This window comes from Rhinatrema bivittatum, chromosome 5 (genome assembly GCF_901001135.1).
Source record: "Rhinatrema bivittatum chromosome 5, aRhiBiv1.1, whole genome shotgun sequence".
Lineage (NCBI taxonomy): Eukaryota > Metazoa > Chordata > Amphibia > Gymnophiona > Rhinatrematidae > Rhinatrema > Rhinatrema bivittatum.
This window is the reverse complement of record NC_042619.1, coordinates 351014998-351031168: the sequence shown is the minus strand read 5'-3', so window position 1 is coordinate 351031168 and position 16171 is coordinate 351014998. Positions and strand designations below refer to the sequence as shown.

The following is a 16171-nucleotide window of genomic DNA, read 5'->3' as shown; positions in this document are numbered from 1 at the left end:
GCCATGCAGGTTACATCAATATTTGCTGTTTAGGGTAATTGTCGCTCCATGCAGGTTGCCTCTGTGCATTCTTGGAAGCACGAAGCAGTCATACCACTGCTGTTATGGACTGAAATGCGGTTCCGTGCAGGTTAACCAATGGCCTGAGGCAAACCTTTACCAATGTGGCCCTAATTCATTAAGGACTTTTCACACAGATGCTCAATGAATTGTCTCCTATATATTTTATAATTGCCTTTGACATTTTCACTCATATTACAATTAATGAATTCTGTTCATGTATTAAACTGCTATACATACCTTTTGCAGACAGTTTTCTTGGAATACAGACAGCGCCTTGTTTTATGCATTTAACATACATACACATATAATAGTTTGTGTCTGTACAAATGGCAACCCATGAATACTGGGACTGCTCCCCAGCCGTTACAAGATGTTGACACTGCCCGCTGAGTATGGCGGCCAGATTTACTGCAGTAGCTTTAACAGCCATCTAAGACCCTTTTTTTTTTGTTTTTTCTTTCTTGAGTAAATGCTATAGTTTTTTTCCAAAAAAACCCCATGAATTTTCAGCAAACTATTGTTTACTTTTTCAAATGACACCTGAACTGTGGGCCTAAGGCAACAGAAAGTGCCCGAAGATCCCCTCTGCACAGGAATGGTAACCTTGCTATCAGTATTCACGCTCTGCACCATCTGTATTTTAGTGCCAAACAAAAACATGAGAGATTTGATTTTCATGAGCTTGCTGGGTGCTACTATGGGGCTTCATAGTGGACGTCATCTTTTTCCAGCAGCCAGTATCACATATAGGCTGTAGGATTTTGTCCTCTGAGGTGCCAAAAAAGTGGAATATAAATCAGATAAAAATAAAATAAAATGACTGTTCTTGTTATGCTATTTGGTTATAAAATGGTGATTGTATATGCTGTATAGGGTAATTTAAAAATAGATTATCAACACAATGACATACAGAAACAATGAGGGGTTTATTTTAATACATAAGCATGCTTCCTGGCCCGCACACATGGACGTACCGATTTTATATAAAATCCTTGGGCCGTGCGTACATGCGCGCCGGATTTTGTAATCTGCGCACGCAAGGGAGGGGGTGGGAATTATGCACGTTTTTGCACGGCGACGCATCACGGCCTTCCCCAGTTCCTTCCCGGTCTGCTCCAATTAAGGACCGGACTGGGAGGGAACCTCTTACCCCCTATCCTAACCCTCCCTTTCCCTTACCTTTTTTTTTTTTCTTATTTTGTTGCTTACTCCTCCAATGGAGCAGTAGCAAACTTGTGCGCGCCAGGATTCCCTTCCCTGCTGTACCGGCTGCCTCCAGCTCCGCCCCCTGGACCGCCCCTTTCCTTCGGCCCGGCACTTCGGCGTGAAATGGGAGTTTCGCGCGGCCGGGCCCCTTCTAGAATGCGCTCGTAACTCCCCGCGCGCAGGGGATTAAAAATCAGGCCGTTAACCTATAGGGATTTATTGGGTCCAAAGAGCATAGAATTTTCCTTGATGACTTGCCAGGAGGCTCTCTTTTCTAATCCCTATGAAAACCAAGCAAAGTTCATGATACTTTTATAGCAAGAACACTGCCTGAGACTAAACGCTGAAAAGATATAATTGGGGGGAGAGAAAATTCTAGTGACTTTCATCCAATTTGCTGTAAAGGGATGTTAGATGTTAAAGAGGATGTATTCACGGCTGCTGAGATAGTGGGGTTCAAAAGAGGGTTGAACAAGTTCCTGAAAGAAAAGTCCATAAACTAGTCCTAGTTTAATAACCTCCCTTTAACCCTGTGAGAGTGCTTGTTTGGGAGAAAGAGAGCCTGTGTGTGTGTGTGTGTGTGTGTGAGAGAGAGGGAGCCTGTATGAGGGGATGTGTGTGTGCGAGAGAGAGAGGGACAGAAAGCTCTAGAAAGAGGGAGCCTGTGTGCCCTCTCTCAGAGGGACAGAAGGAGCCCGTGTGAGGGGCAGTACTGAGAGAGGGGTCAAACTGTGGGTGGAGAAAGAGTGGAAGGGATTGAGCCTAGAGGGGGAGGGGAGAGATAGTGGCAATGGAGGAGTTGGGGCCTGAGAGAGAGCAAAGAGGAGACTGGACGGGGGAGTAGGGAGAGGGAGTGGAAGAGACGCTCTTACAGTGAACTTCTAGGGAAATTCTGCTCAAAATATTGAAAACGCTGCATCTTTAAGTAATCATTTTTTTCTGTATTGCATTTTAAGTTAATTACTTAGACTGTCATGTATATTCTGTTATTTTTATTAAGTATGCAGAATTAAAAAAAAAAAATTTTTGTGCAAAATTCCCCCAGGAGTAATAAAGAGTTATTAGCCAGGTAGACCTGGGGAAAGCCAGCGCTTATCCCTGGGAGTGAGATACAAGAAATAGATCAACTGTTGGGGATCTGCTGGGTATTTCTGACCCAGCAATGGCCATTGTCGGACACAGGGTGCTGGGCTGACTGTGGATCTTGGTCTGACCCAGCGTGGCCCTTCAAGGGGCTTGTTGTGATGAAGTCCAGCTGATTTTCAACATTTCTCAGTTAGCTTGCCCAGGTCATATGATCGTATCTAGTGCAGAACCATCCGCTATCATATTGTTGCTGTGGAATTGGTGAAGGAGAGAATGTAAGAGAGAACCATAGAGATGCATGATGCAGTGGCAAAGCAGCTCAGTACCTACTCTCTTACTCTAGTAATGCATTATTCCCCCCAGCTAGGGATGTGGAGCAAGTATTAATCAACAAGTAGCATGATGGCTTTAAAGTTAATGTAGAATTACCCACTGATGCAGGTCAACGCTATGTAGAAAACATTTTCAAACCAAAATTTGCAAAAACTGTCCCTAGCGAATCATATCCGAAATACGTCTCCTCTTAACCGTTCCCCCCCCCAAATTTCAGAGAAGCATATTCTAACTGACCAATTGATTTCACGTTCAACTTTGTCAGGTCCTTGACTGCTTTTCAGGGCAGAATTTGCATTAAATTCCCTGGCGCAAGATTTTTGCAAAAAGGACATCGTCAAAGATTGCTAAACTACTATTTGCAAGGTGGGACATTTTTCCTTTTTTTTTTTTTTTTTTACAAACCTTGACTTATGCACTTTAGAGCCCTACTTTCAAAACTGCCCGTGATAACGCTATAACTGTAACAGCCACGCGGGCGCAATGTGAGCGCGTTTGCTGGCTCATGCCCAGGGACACAGCCATGTTATAACACACGCCTGTATATGCGAGTATGTTATAAAACAGGCTGTATGCGTGCAGATGTGCATAATGTATGCGTGCAGATGTGCATAATGCTGCTTCTACCGCATCGACACAATTACCAGTTTTCCCAGTTCCCCCAGGCAAGAGATGGGACTTCCAAACCCCTCTAGTTTAATAGCCTCCCTTTAACCCTGTTAACATTAAACTCACCTCTTTACATTTTTTTGCTTTGAGTTACACGTCATCCATAGCATAGCGGAAGTAAAGTTACGAGGTAGGGGACCCCGGCGAGCGCTTGTGCGCATAAATATGTACGTGCTGGTTTCACTGTGAAATCCAGGAACGCCCCTTTTTTTGGGAAAATGTATTTCTCTGCGTAGCGGCAAGAACGGGCGTACGCGAGTGCCTTGTAAAACCCGCGCAGCAAGCACCGGCCCAATGTGCACCTGTCTCCCTGTTTTGGCATGTGCCAGGCTTTTAAAATTCACCTTAATTTGCAACCCATAAGTGGGGGTGCACAGATTTAGGCAAGTATTTATTTACTCTTTTGGATAATAGAAGGACTAGGGGGCATTCCATGAAGTTAGCAAGTAGCACATTTAAAACTAATCGGAGAAAGTTCTTTTTCACTCAACGCACAATAAAGCTCTGGAATTTGTTGCCAGAGGATGTGGTTAATGCAGTTAGTGTAGCTGTGTTTAAAAAAGGATTGGATAAGTTCTTGGAGGAGAAGTCCATTACCTGCTATTAATTAAGTTGACTTAGAAAATAGCCACTGCTATTACTAGCAACAGTAATGTGGAATAGACTTAGTTTTTGGGTAATTGCCAGGTTCTTGTGGCCTGGATTGGCCACTGTTGGAAACAGGATAGTGGGCTTGATGGACCCTTGGTCTGACCCAGTATGGCAGGTTCTTATGCATTTTAGAAACTGTGGTGGAGCAATTCACTCCTCTTTGGCCTCCCAACCTCATCCATCAAACCCCTCCAAATGGTACAAAACTCTGCAGCCAGAATCCTTACCAATACGAATAAAAGAGATCACATCACCCCCATACTCAAACTCCTCCACTGGCTGCCAATTAAGCAAAGGATTCTCTATAAAGTGCACATAGCAATTCATGAATCCATTCACAATATATCCCCACTCCACCTAAGCACCCAACTACGTCTTCACTCTTCATCTAGACCCATCAGAGGAGCATATAAAGGCACACTCTATGTACCCTCAACAAAATCCTCGCTTCAGAAACGTGCCATATCTACAGCAGGCCCCGTTCAATGGAACGCGCTCCCGCCAGACATCCGTCTAGAGCTCTGCCACTCTTCATTCAAAAAGAAACTTAAAACCTGGCTCTTTTAGCCAAGCTTTTCCAGGACCATGAGCACTTTTTCCCCTCCAGCCAGGAAGAGCTCCTCACCATCGCAAACCCCATGTTCTATACTACTACTTGACTCTGTATCTAATCCCTGCTGCAGGACACATGTGACACTTACAGTTAGGCTTTTTATGATTTTGATGCTCAATGAGACCTGTTAGCCAAGATGTTTTCTTTATGTTCTTAAATTTACAATGTTAATTTTGAACTAGTTTATCCTGTTCCAAGTTCCGTAACCTTGTCCTATGTACCGCCTCTAGGCGAAATTTATGTTCTGTTTCAATGTAAACCGATGTGATCTGTATTTCATACAGGAACACCGGTGTATAAAAATCTAAAAATAAATAAATAAATACATTTTGCACAGTTGACCAATCGGTCAAATCGAACATTTTATTTCTAATCCATCTTTCCGTAAAGCACGCTCAGGGCAGAGTGACAGCAGAATAAAATTAAAATATATAAAATATAATTCAACAGAAAATGATAATAGAGGTAACCAGAATAGCAATCACTTCGTCTGCCCCCTTATCCCATTTACTAGTTACCGGGCTCTGAACGGCATGTGGGAACCCTGCCCTGTTCATGTGCTGTTTTCTGACATATTTATGGTTTTCACTTCTCTCCTAGCCCAGAGTCACTTTACAAAGCCATTTAAGTGCTTGCTTGTAAACTTAGGTGAACTGCAACCAGAAATGCTGTTTTGCTGTAGCCTCTGTACGTTTCAGAGTAAATCTGCGAGGCCTGTAAAGGATTAGAAAGCAAGCTGTCAGTTTTTCTTTTTGGATGCAGATCATTAAAACAGAAGAGATTTCTGCATTTCAAGCTTGCCAGGTGCACAGACGCAAGTCTAAAACCGATCCCAGCAGTACAACACGCGCACCAGCTCCCAGGGAAAGAAACAATCTCTGCAGATAATTCTGTTTGAAGTCAAGACGGGGCAAGCACTGTGCATAGATAGATCGACTTTCGGTCCCCGGCAGATAAACCAGCAGCTACTGCAGGCAGCAAAATTCCTCAGACTTGACCATTAAGCAAGGATTGTTTTGTTTTTCTCTCTTGTAACTTTTTGTGTCGGGTTCAGCGTTGTTTGTGTCAATACTGAACTTTCCTGAGCAATGGTTTTTTCTCTTATTTATTTATTTATTAACTTTTCTATACCAAAGTTCAGGTAACAGTGTTACCTATCACTCCGGTTTGCATTGCAACAGATAATAAACAATGACAAACTTATGTCTTACAATGAACAGGGGATGTGAAACAACTTGGATAACATAACTATGAACCAGGACAGAACTAATAGAGCGAACAAGCCTCTGGGGAGGGAGCTTAGCTACTGGGGGAGGGGAAAATTTATTACTGATAAAAGACTTGAGCCTAGGCTGTGGTTGTCGATACGCTGAGAACAGTCTGTGGTAGCTGTGGTAGACTTACGGCTCGATCCAGTAAGGCCGCGGTAAAAACAGTGCGGTAGTGTCAGGCGCACCCTTCCTCCCCGCACGCACAGTTCTCTTCACTAACTCCCCGATACTCTCCTCTAATCGCATGCAAATGCATGCCGCGGCTTTAAAGCGGTAGGGAAGGGTTATGGCCGCGTAACCCATTTTACTGTATAGGCGCTTAATACAGCGCCTATACAGTAACCTGGGTGCGCTGGTACCTGTCATTTCAAATGACATTTGAAATGACAGGCACCAGGAAGTGTAAAAATCAAAATTTGTAAATACCTGTCGGAGGGCCGCGTGGGTCCAGGCGGCCGGCGGGATCCGGGGGGCCGGTGGTCGCGTGTTAAATCTAGGCCGCGGGCGGGTGGGCGCGGCGGCAGCGGCGGCGGGGGGACACGCGTTAGTTCGAGACGGCCGGCGGGCGGTCGCGTGTTAAATCTAGGCCGGGTCCGCACAGGCGCACATTCATTCATTGCCGGTGGGGGCTGCCGGAGAGGCAACCCCCACCGGCAATGAATGAATTCATTCATCCAGGCGGAGGAGCCGGCTGCTTTCGCCACCGGCTCCTCCGCCTGAATGAATGAATGCGCGCCTGTGCGACCCCTGCGTTTCGGCGCTCAAGGCGTGACGTGACGTCACGGCATGTGACTGCCTTGAGCGCCGAAACGCAGGGGTCGCACAGGCGCGCATTCATTCACTGCCGGTGGGGGCTGCCGGAGAGGCAACCCCCACCGGCAGTGAATGAATTCATTCATCCAGGCGGAGGAGCCGGCTGCTTTCCCCACCGGCTCCTCCGCCTGGATGAATGAATGCGCGCCTGTGCGACCCCTGCGTTTCGGCGCTCAAGGCGTGACGTCACGGCATGTGACTGCCTTGAGCGCCGAAACGCAGGGGTCGCACAGGCGCGCATTCATTCATCCAGGCGGAGGAGCCGGCGGCTTTCGCCACCTGGATGAATGCGCATCTGTGCGACCCGGCCTAGATTTAACACGTGACCACCTGCCGCCCGCCGTCCGTCTCGAACTAACGCGTGTCCCCCCGCCGCCGCTGCCGCCGCCGCCTGGAACAGGCGCCCACCCTCCCGCGGCCTAGATTTAACACGCGACCACCGGCCCCCCGGATCCTGCCGGCCGCCTGGACCCACGCCGGCCGCCTGGACCGACGGGGCCCTCAGACAGGTATTTAAAATTTTTTTTTTCTTCTGACAGGTTTTATGTGTCCCACATCATTACATTTTCTCGATCATCTCTGTATCGCTTTTTTTTTTAATTGTGTTTTATTGTTTTTGAGTGTCTTAAGCGGTGTCGATGGATTTGTTACTAGACTCACAGTCCTAACTCCTACTAGGGGGAGGCGGTAAACTAACACGTTACGGCCGCGGCAAAACAGTGCGTTACTAATGAGATAACTTGAGCGCGCGTTACGGTATCGGAGGGGAATAGCTAATTCCTTCATTATACAGCTAATTCGTTCATTTACATGCCGGGTGCGGGAAGGGTTACGCGTCTGTTTTAAGAAGCGCTATGGACACGCGAAACTGGAAACTGTATCGCTGATTTGCCTTACGTGTCCGAATTGTGCGCAGGGAGCTCGTTACAGACGAGAAAACTTCAACTGAATGTTACTGTATCGAGCTGTTAGTGAGTTATGGGAATGCTTGACCGAACATCCATGTCTTGAGTCTTTTTTTGAACGTGTTGGGGCAGTGTATCAGCCTTAGTTCCGGGGGAAGCAAATTCCACTGTTTGGGGCCCGCTGTGGATAGAGCTCTTTTACTTAAAGATGCTTTCAAGGTAGGTGCTTGTAGAGTTCCTCTTTGTGCTAATGTTAGCGGTCGGGAGGACGTATGAAGTTTGAACGGGCTTCTGAGGTCCAGAGGAGTGTTGTTGAAAAAGGCTTTGTGGGTGATTGATAAAAGTTTGAAGAGGATTCGAAATTTGACTGGGAGCCAGTGGAGTTGTTTTAGAATTGGTGTTATATGGTCTCTTTTGCTGGATTTCGTGAGACACCTTGCTGTTGCATTCTGTAGCAGTTGAAGAGGCTTTAGGGTGTGGACTGGGAGACCGTGTAGCAGAGAGTTACAATCTATTTTCGAGAAAATGATGGATTGTAACACTGATCTAAAATCATGGAAATGGAGGAGGGGTCGAAGTCTTTTTAGCACTTGGAGTTTGTAGTAGCACTTTGACTGTAGTGTTGATAAACCCAGCGTAGTTCAATTGGTTATCCATGATCACCCCGAGGTTTCTGACCCGAGGGGAGAGAGCTGGGAGCGGTGTAAGGTGAGAGTTCAATGGAATGGTACTGTCTTGAGTGATCAGTAGGAGTTCTGTCTTGTCGGTGTTGAGTATCAGGTTGAGACTTGACAGGAGTTTGTTAATGGAAAGGAGGCAGGAGTTCCAAAAAAGTAAGGTCTTTTGTAGAGATTCGGTGATAGGAATAAGGATTTCGACGTCATCTGCATATAAGTAATGGGTTAACTTTAGATTGGAAAGTAGATGACAGAGCGGGAGAAGATAGATATTGAATAACGTAGGGGATAACGAAGAGCCTTGAGGGACCCCTAAAGTGGAATTGAACGGTGGAGACTCCTTGCTATTGATCTTCACTTTGTAGTTTCTGTTCTGAAGGAAAGATTTGAACCAGATTAGAGCTTTGTTTTTGATGCCGATCTCGGATAGTCTTTCGATGAGATAATCATGGTTGACCGTGTCAAAGGCGGCTGAAAGGTCAAGGAGAATGAGCAGACAGGGCTGATTGTTTTCTAGATTGTTGAGAATGTTGTCTGACAGAGATAAAAGAAGAGTTTCGGTACTTCGAGATTTGCGAAATCCAAATTGTGTTGGGGAGAGGATATTGTTATTGCCAAGGAATTCAGAGAGCTGTTTGTTTACTGTTCTTTCCAGGATTTTGGCAATGATTGGAAGATTAGCAATTGAGCGAAAGTTTGCTGGGTTGTCTGTAGAGAGATTTGGTTTTTTTTAGTAGGGGTTTTAAGATGGCAGTATCTTTTGACCTGAGGACTGTGTCCTTCTTTCCTTCATGTAGATGAGAATGTAATCAGTAATTTAGTCCAACCTTGCGGGTCATTTATCAAAGTGATATAGGATGTCTTTCAGAGAGAGAGACAGACCTGGGTAACATCAAGCTAGGTTGAGAGAACATTGCAGAAATCTCATCTTTTGAGTGAGTTTCCTCACTCCGAAGGTCATCAAATCTTCACAGGAGAGCACTGTTCTGTTCATACGTCTCACTTTGAATGTCAAAGTGGCCCCTAACCCCTACACTAATACCCCTAAACCTCACCTCGAGTTACTAGGTGGGCCTCCCAAAGACATATAAATACATATCTAGCGTGAGGGCATTATGGCTAGTCTCTCTCTCTCTCTCTCTCTCTCTCTCTCCATAATGCTTTGCATAGGTATTAGCACAAATTGCGATAAACTGCCTATTACCATAAAACACACCCCTTTTCCTATCGCATGCGATATTTAGTGCATTTTGATAAATCCAGGCCCATGTTTGCAGAGGAGCCCTGTGATTCTCCGGCCCGTGTCACTTTAAATGTTATTTTGCATTATTGTAAATTTTAGCCAGTGTATAAAACTAGAAGAAAACTCCTAACCTATTTTAGTTAATTAGGTTATCAAAACGTCTTACTATCAATTACATTTTATACATAGTTTATACCCCTTTTTAAAATCAGATGATCTTGCTAGTATTATGCATATATTAGTGACATCTCAATTAGACTAGGGTAATATCTCAGTGAAGCAGGGGGGCATTTAGATTACAATTGGTGCAAAATATGCCGCTCCTCTGTTAATGGGGGCTAAACTAAGAAACTTGGGGAAAGGGGAGACTTTTCCGAAAGGATGGGCTCCACCTTAAGCAGAGTGAAACCAAGCTACTGGCACTAACTTTCAAAAAGGAGATATAGCAGCTTTTAAACTAGAACAAGGGTGAAAGCAGACAGTCACTCAGCAGTGAATGGTTCACAGAAATGTATCCTTGAAGGATACTAATGAAACAGGAGAGTTAGGGCATCCCAACAGAGAGGTTCCATTAAAAGCAAACAGTCCATGTGCCTATATGTAAAAAATCACCAAAGCTAATGATTTCCGAATTATCCCTAACAACTGAAAAGCAGCTTGTTAATACAAACAAAAACCACACTTTGAAATGTCTGTATGCCAATGCCAGAAGTCTAAGAAGTAAGATGGGAGAGTTAGAGTGTATAGCAGCAAATGATGAGATTGACATAATTGGCATCACAGAGACTTGGTAGAAGGAGGATAACCAATGGGACAGTGCTATATCAGGGTACAAATTATATCGCAATGATAGGGAGGATCAACTTGGTGGGGGTGTGGTACTTTATGTCCGGGAGGGTATAGAGTCCAACAGGATAAAGATCATACAAGAGACTAAATACTCAGTAGAATCTATATGGGTAGAAATCCCATGTGTGTTGGGTAAGAGTATAGTGATAGGAGTATACTACCGTCCACCTGGACAAAATAGTCAGACAGATGATGAAATGCTAAGAGAAATCAGGGAAGCTAACCAATTTGGCAGTGCAGTAATAATGGGAGATTTCAATTACCCCAATATTGACTGGGTAAATGTAACATCAGGACTTGCTAGAGACAAAGTTCCTGGATGTAATAAATGACTGCTTCATGGAGCAATTGGTTCAGGAACCAAGAGAGGGAGCTATTTTAGATTTAATTCTTAGTGGAACGCAGGATTTGGTGAGAGAGGTAACGGTGGTGGGGCCACTTGGCAACAGTGATCATAACATGATCAAATTTAAACTAATAACTGGAAGGGGGACAATAAGTAAATCTGCAGCTCTAACACTAAATTTTCAAAAGGGAAACTGATAAAATGAGGAAAATAGAAAAAAACTGAAAGGTGCAGCTGCAAAGGTTAAAAGTGTTCAACAGGCATGGACATTGTTTAAAAATACAATCTTAGACGTGCAGTCCATATGTATTCCACACATTAAGAAAGGTGGAAGGAAGGCAAAACGATTACCGTCATGGTTAAAAGGTGAGGTGAAACAGACTATTTTAGCCAAAAAAATCCTTCAAAAATTGGAAGAAGGATCCATTTGAAGAAAATAGGATAAAACATAAGAATTGCCAAGTTAAGTGTAAAACATTGATAAGACAGGCAAAGAGAGAATTTGAAATGAAGTTGGCCACAGAGGCAAAAACTCATAATAAAAACTTTTTAAAATATATCTGAAGCAAGAAATCTGTGAGGGAGTCAGTTGGACCATTAGATGATCGAGGGGTTAAAGGGGCTCTTAGGGAAGATAAGGCCATTGCAGAAAGACTAAATTAATACTTTGCTTCCGTGTTTACTAATGAGGATGTTGGGGAGATACCAGTTCCTGAGCTGAGTTTCAGGGGTGATGAGTCAGAAGTCAGAAGAACTGAACAAAATCACTGTAAACCTGGAAGATGTAGTAGGTCAGATTGACAAACTAAAGAGTGGAAAATCATCTGGACCGGATGGCATGCATCCTAGGATACTGAAGGAACTCAAAAATGAAATTTCAGACCTATTAGTAAAAATTTGTAACCTATTATTAAAATCATCCATTGTACCTGAAGTCTGGAGGGTGGCTAAGGTAACCCCCAATATTTAAAAAAGGCACCAGGGGATTTTCAGAAGACGTTTGACAAAGTCCCTCATGAGAGGCTTCTAAGAAAACTAAAAAGTCATGGGATAGGAGGCGATGTCCTTTCGTGGATTACAAACTGGTTAAAAGACAAGAAACAGAGAGTAGGATTAAATGGTCAATTTTCTCAGTGGAAAAGTGTAAACAGTGGAGTGCCTCAGGGATCTATGTCAAAGGGATCTGGAAAGGAATATGACAAGTGAGGTTATTAAATTTGGGGATCATACAAAATTATTCAGAGTAGTTAAATCACAAGTGGATTGTGATACATTACAGGAGGACCTTGCAAGACTGGAAGATTGGGCATCTAAATGGCAGATGAAATTTAATGTGGACAAGTGCAAGGTGTTGCATATAGGGAAAAATAACCCTTGCTGTAGTTGCACGATGTTAGGATCCATATTAGGAGCTACCATCCAGGAAAGAGATCTAGGCATCATAGTGGATAACACATTGAAATCGTCGGCTCAGTGTGCTGCGGCAGTCAAAAAAGCAAACAGAATGTTAGGAATTATTAGGAAGGGAATGGTTAATAAAACGGAAAATGTCATAATGCCTCTATATCGCTCCATGGTGAGACCGGACCTTGAATTATGTGTACAATTCTGGTCGCTGCATCTCAAAAAAGATATAATTGCAACGGAGAAGGTACAGAGAAGGGCTACCAAAATGATTAAAGAGGATGGAACAGCTCCCCTATGAGGAAAGGCTAAAGAGGTTAGGGCTGATCAGCTTGGAGAAGAGATGGCTGAGGGGGGGATATGATAGAGGTCTTTAAGATCATGAGAGGTCTAGAATGGGTAGATGTGAATCTGTTATTTACACTTTCGAATAATAGAAGGACTAGGGGGCATTCCATGAAGTTAGCAAGTAGCACATTTAAGACTAATTAGAGAAAATTCTTTTTCACTCAATGCACAATAAAGCTCTGGAATTTGTTGCCAGAGGATGTGGTTAGTGCAGTTAGTGTAGCTGGGTTCAAAAAAGGTTTGGATAAGTTCTTGGAGGAGAAGTCCATTAATGGCTATTAATCAAGTTTACTTAGGGAATAGCCACTGCTATTAATTGCATTAGTAGCATGGGATCTTCTTAGTGTTTGGGTAATTGCCAGGTTCTTGTGGCCTGGTTTGGCCTCTGTTGGAAACAGGATGCTGGGCTTAATGGACCCTTGGTCTGACCCAGCATGGCAATTTCTTATGTTCTTATGTAAATGTTGGGACAATGTCATTCCTATTCTTCAGCAGCTTCCTTGGCTCCCAGTTCAGTATCGATTACGTTAAAAGTTTCCACATTGACTCTCAAAACAGTTTTTCCACAAAAGAAAAAAACCAATATTTATTTATTTTGTTTTAGATTTTTATATTCTGCTTTTCAGCACTTCAAATCTTTCTAGTCTAGTGATGATGTAATACCAGTAACAACACCAGATGTTACTGATATTAAACTGATTGAGACCCGGAAGAGATCCTTTCCAGTGCTGACTCTAGTTATTTGGAATTGCATGCCTAAGGAGCTTAGATTAATGTTTGACTTGAATATTCCAGAAATAATAGAAAGCATGGTCCTTTTGTATTACTTTTTGCACTTGATATTGCTTGCGGGGAGGGGAGGTTCTGGTAACTTATATGTGACAGATTTGAAACGTAACCTTTTTACGTATTATGATTTTGTGTTCCATATTTATTGCTATGTTGATGTTTGTTTTGTATTGCTTTGAATGTTTATTTTTACATTTTTATGTTTATTGTATAGTTTTGTGTTCTGTATTTTATATTGTTCACCACCTTGAGCTTCTGTTAGGCAGGCGGTATAAAATATTAGTAATAAAGAAAGAATGAAAAACAGAAGAGGGTTTGTTGCACCTAACTTCCTTATTTTCAGCAAACATAAAAATAAAAAGATTTAAAAACTGGCAGATAGGAAGTAGTGGCAGCGACGTGACTGTGGCAGTGCTCTTGCACAGATTTATGTCAGTCTGCAGAAGTCGTAAATCTCTGAAGGCTTCTGGAGCCAAATAAAAGGTGCATGGCTGTAGTATACATTTGAGTGAGTAGGCGTTTGTGGACATGTCTCTGGGCAAAATGAAGTTTATAAATGGAGTTTTTGTGGCGTCTCCTCATCACGCACATTTCGCTGTGTTGCACATCCCTCCTCTGTGTCAGATCTCTCTCTCCTTGCATGACAGTTGCTATTTATGAGACAGAAATATTTCTTGCTGTGCAGCCTACAAAGACCTGAAAGGTTTTCAACGAGTTGAGGCTGTTGGTTAGAATGGAAATGGGATATGCTCAGCTGAGATGCTGGCTCTGCTAGCTCAGTGCTAAAGCCCTTGCTTGATGTTTGTCAGAATGCAAACACTGCTCATGCAGACAGCGTTCAGTATTCCTCGTGCACACAGGAGCACGGACTTTGTCAAATTACCGGTACTGTCATGGAGATGTTGAACCGGGCCTCCTGTGTGGGACTCTTAACCCCATTAACAAAACCTACTCCACGCTCTCAGCTTTGTGTTCCCAAGGGCGTGTACATTTATTAACTATTTATTTATCTATTTATTTGTTTAGATATTTTATATACCGTTGTTCCATGAATAGATCGCAACGGTTTACAAACCAAGGGGCCGATGTAATACTTTGGCGCAGAAAGCGGGCGCCGTGCAGTATTTAAATTAGGGTGGGTCACATTAACAAGGAGAGCCCGAGTGCGTCGGCCCTGCACCAGTTAGGAAAACCGACGCCGAGTTTAACGGCATAGGGTTTCCTAAACACTGCACATCCAGGGGGTTCAGGAAACGCAGGCTTCTCAATTGAGCGACCGTTTCCTGCACCGACTGCTGGCGGTTTGTTTTTTTTTTAGGTTAAAATTTTTACTTTTTCCTCCTACTTAATATCGCAATGACAAGTAGGAGGCAGTACAGAAAAGCAGTTTTTTTCTGCTTTTCTGTACTAGTTTAAGGAGCGCTCAGCAATTAACGCCTGCTCCGGGCAGGCGTTAATTGCTGATGGCTAAACGAGCATCCTAGACGTACGTATATATATTTTTTTTTTTTGCATCAGGAGTGAATGCTAATAGCCTCATTTACATGCATTTGCATATGATTAGCGCTATTAGATTCACTCCAGCTTGGACATGCGATGTAGAGGCGCTAATCCCCCTTGGGGGCCGGATTTTAAAAAGGTTACGCGTGTAACCGTTCTTACGCACGCCGGGCCTAAAGCCCCGAGACGCTAAGTCCCAGAGGCTTGCAAGGGGGCGGGACGGGGGCGGGGCTAAAGGCCTCCAACAGCGGTCATTGCCGCTGCGTTGAAGGATTGCGCGCCCGCAGGCGCAACTTTCGCCTGCCCGGAGGCAGGTGCAAAAGATAAAATAAAAATTTTTTGGGGGGGGGGTTAGAGTAGGGCTAAGGGGGGAAAGGTTAGGGGGAAGGGGGTGGGAAGGTCAGGTTAGGGGGAAGGGGAAGCGGCCTGGGAGAAGGCAGCGCGGCTCGGCGCGCACAAGGTGTATAATTGTGCACCCCCTTGCGTGCGCCGACCCCTGATTTTATATCTTGCGCACGCCTGCTCGCGCAAGATATAAAATCGGGTGTACATGTGCGTGCACCTTTTATAAAATCTACCCCTTATTGCGTAAGGGGATTAATCAGCGCCTTTACAACCCACGTCCACCAGCGGGTTATACAGTGCGCTGGGCTGAGCGTACTGTATTGCATCGGCCCTTAAAGGCCCAAAGTAATAATAAAGGAGTAAAAAAAAAGTGCATATTTTCTTAATGCGCTCACTAAAAATATTGCAGTAAAGCTGCCTGCGTGTCATTTCCAGCCGCCACTGTCACGCGGGGCATTCTTCTTGCGGAAGAGGAGTGGGGACTGCCAGCACCATCTTTTCAGCCACTGCGCAAGGGCCGCCTTCTTACTGGCAGGGAGTGGGAACCCTACCAGCGTATCATTATGAGGCACTGCTCCTGCTGGTGGGGTGTGGGAACCCCACCCGCATTTCATCAGGTATACCACTACCGCATGGCTTTTCTTCTATCCTGTTGCTGGGGTGTGGGAACCCCACCAGCGTATCATTATGAGGCACTGCTCCCACATCGATCTTCCTGCTGGTGGGGTGTGGGAACCCCACCCGCATTTCATCAGGTATACCACTACCGCATGGCTTTTCTTCTGTCCTGTTGCTGGGGTGTGGGAACCCCACCAGCGTATCATTATGAGGCACTGCTCCCACATCGATCTTCATGCTGGTGGGGTGTGGGAACCCCACCCGCATTTCATCAGGTATACCACTACCGCATGGCTTTTCTTCTGTCCTGTTGCTGGGGTGTGGGAACCCTACCAGCGTATCATTATGAGGCACTGCTCCCACATCGATCTTCATGCTGGTGGGGTGTGGGAACCCCACCCGCATTTCATCAGGTATACCACTACCGCATGGCTTTTCTTCT

General features: G+C 44.4%; 1 protein-coding gene across 3 annotated transcripts in view; it reads left to right on the top strand.

The window, feature by feature from the left end:
• Positions 1-16171, top strand: part of EDAR (ectodysplasin A receptor) — a 182100-nt gene that overhangs the window by 20952 nt on the left and 144977 nt on the right. Inside the window, exon 1 of one of the 3 annotated variants that reach the window (XM_029604597.1) lies at positions 7693-7829. The exons of the other annotated variants lie outside the window; for them this stretch is intronic. The gene's annotated coding sequence lies outside the window, so the exon portion shown is untranslated. Of the gene's footprint in view, positions 1-7692; positions 7830-16171 lie in introns of those variants that run through there. 3 annotated transcript variants of the gene reach the window in all.